Genomic DNA, 2,706 nt, shown 5'->3' with positions numbered 1-2,706 from the left:
CATTGCCTCTTGTCTAATCATTATAACAGTTATGATGACAGCAGATTGGTTACGCAAATGTGAAGAAATCTTAAGTGTTGACTGAGAGAGCCCGTACATAGGTCCACATCCAACTCCTCTATGCATAGTATTTATTATTTGCACATACAGTGATCAGAGTGATTCCTTAATTTCCCTGCCAACACTGGCAATGTCCCTTGGCATCTGAAGCGGCGAGCTCAAAAAAAAAAGAGAGGTAAGACACATAATTAATGTTTAGCGTTCCAAACATAAAAAAAGAAAAAGCAAATACACAAACACATTTGTAAGGGCTACAACTGCAAAGCACCCTGTAACGCAATGAAAATAGAGAATTGGGTGTTCTTTACATTTCTGGAAGGTTTCATGAACACCAGGTAATTAACATGGGGGAGAGGAAGTTCCACCTGCACTTAGCGTTCCCAAAAGCGTAACCACTATAGTTCATCAAGCAAGCTGGGGGGGGGGGGGGGTTGCAAAACAATTGGGGTGCAGTTACTTTGTTATAGTGGTAGAGAGGAAACAAACTGGAGGTATTGCCAAAAATTTGGGAGGGGTAGGGGAGGGATCTGGATATGTGTTAAATTTTGGTAGGGCTAAAACATCCTGAAATGACCCCCCCCCATGCCTCAGCCCCCACTGCTCGAACACTGCTCTTCCCCCTTACAGTAAGAGCCGTCTATACTATCCATAGCACTTCCTATCACAGCTCACAGAACAGCACCTTTCATCAATGCCTATGTGATGGTGCCTCGTAGGACAAGCAGCTTAATGTTTGGAGGCAGGTACATCATTTTATATTTAACCAGCAGCAGTAATGTTAAGCATTTTGGAGGAGAAAACAAGGGCTTCATCTCAACGCTGCGTCAGTCTCTGCGCGAGCATTTGCGTGGCCCTGAAAAGGGCCTTTTTCTTTGTTTTTGATTTTCTTCCTTCTGGTTCTTTCTCCTGGCACGTAGCTGTGAGATGTCAGTGGATTCTCCCGTGCTCTTTACTTCTTGAACCTGGATGAAGAAACCACTTTTCTGGGAAATCCTAATGTAATCCTACAAGCTAGGATGTAGCTCCTATGTACAAGCTAGGTCTCCCAGCAAAATCATCATACACACAAGTACCTTGTTTGATGCCGCTTCACAGCCTCCACTAAAGAGGGTTTTTCCCCATAAGAGGCCGACCATGGTGGCCGCGCTTCCACAACTGGAGGTTCCGTTTGGTGCCTTTGAACACGGCTGAGGACCTCTGTTGTTAGTCTTGACACAAAGTCTGTTGAGCAAGCTCAATGAGGTGTTGATTGAACACAGACACGAGTCTCGCGCACAGCTACCAGTTTATTTTACATCCCACGTAAACATATACACTCTTGGGGGGAAGGGAAAGCAAGTTGGGGAAATGGAACATTTTCAACTAATCTGTGTAAGGAATAGAATCTGTGGAAGAAATAGACTGTTTCCTACTAACATTCCCTGAACTACATGTCTCTGTTTTTACCCCAGTGTCTGTATTCGTTTTGGAGATCATCATCGAGTTGTCTACACCTACCTTTTTTTTGTCTACACCTACAAGACTTTTTTTTTCACTCCTGTACGAAATGTGTATCTCGCATAATGCGACCCTGCATGCCAAAGACAATGTTGTATCAGTCACGTACCATACGTAGCGTCCTCCTTGAGTGGTACAGCAACCCAGGCCTTCTTGACTTTTGAGGGCTTCAGTCGATACTGTTTCGACCCTTCCTTTTCGATTTGGACCCTGTCAGCATTCTAGTTGTAGTGCATCACTGATAACTGTGTCCTATTATACGAAAATGTATATATTAGGCACAGTGAGGTTCTACACGTACGGTCAGCATGTATCCTGTTTTCTGTACCTTGCCAACATTGCCTCATCACTGAATGAATGAGGTTTGGGAACAAAATGGATGAGGACACTGTGGAATGCTTCCAGGCCATATGTCTGGTGCTGTGAGGACAGCAGTGGGGCATCTTTCTAGAGTGCAGGGGCCTCTGGGATGTCCACGACTTTCCTGTACGTTTCGCTGTCTACAACAAAAAAAATCGTGAAGTTCAGTTTCAGTTATGTTTGAAAGGCTGGAGGAGGCTTCATTTTTGGCAGAGCATATAGTGTTCGCATATAACACTGTACTACCGCAATAAGCTTACCTTCTTTAAGCCATTCCCGTGGCTCTGAAGTAGCACCGTGGTAGCACACTGGATAGGCAGGATCGTCATGCTCATGGATGTCCACGATGTGGTTCAGTGCCGACATCCATTTGGCAAGGCATAGGTTGCCGTCTTCTCCACTTGTCTTTGGGCACCAATAAGCATGGCGAAGAAGGCTGTCGATTCAGAGGCGAACTACCTGATGCTTGGATGAGCGACTCAGTGCTACGAGCTTTTTCTTTATCCCTGCAAATTAAAAATTTAAATATGTGTATTACCAAGCAACAGAGACACTGTTACATTTGATACCTTTGACAACATGCCAAACATCAAAGCGATCTTTAATACGGGGGCAGGAGTCCCTCATCATAGCCTTGATGCTGGTGTGGCGGTCTATGATTAAGGTCTCTACCACCATGTCATTCCATTCGAGAAATGCCAAGCACCTCTGCAGCCCATTTTTCTCCATGCCATTGCTACTTGAGACCTCTGTTGCCTATTCCATGGAAAATAATAACATAAATCGTAA

At 44.6% G+C, this 2,706-nt stretch overlaps 1 long non-coding RNA gene across 2 annotated transcripts; it reads right to left on the bottom strand.

Moving 5' to 3' along the window:
• Positions 1 to 1,226: 1,226 nt before the first annotated feature.
• Positions 1,227 to 2,419, bottom strand: LOC135383199 (uncharacterized). Of its 2 annotated transcripts, XR_010419732.1 has the most exons (4): positions 2,178 to 2,419; positions 1,886 to 2,057; positions 1,667 to 1,809; positions 1,227 to 1,268 (listed from the first exon to the last, which is right to left on the bottom strand). It is a non-coding gene; the product is annotated as an uncharacterized LOC135383199 (long non-coding RNA). The 2 variants fall into 2 exon arrangements; XR_010419731.1 differs by lacking the exon at positions 1,227 to 1,268 and having other exon boundaries at positions 1,590 to 1,809.
• Between the last annotated feature and the right edge of the window lie 287 nt (positions 2,420 to 2,706).

The sequence above is a fragment of the Ornithodoros turicata genome, chromosome 2 (assembly GCF_037126465.1).
Source record: "Ornithodoros turicata isolate Travis chromosome 2, ASM3712646v1, whole genome shotgun sequence".
NCBI classification, from domain to species: domain Eukaryota; kingdom Metazoa; phylum Arthropoda; class Arachnida; order Ixodida; family Argasidae; genus Ornithodoros; species Ornithodoros turicata.
Note: the sequence above shows the minus strand (reverse complement) of the source record. Positions and strands in the feature narration are given on the sequence as shown.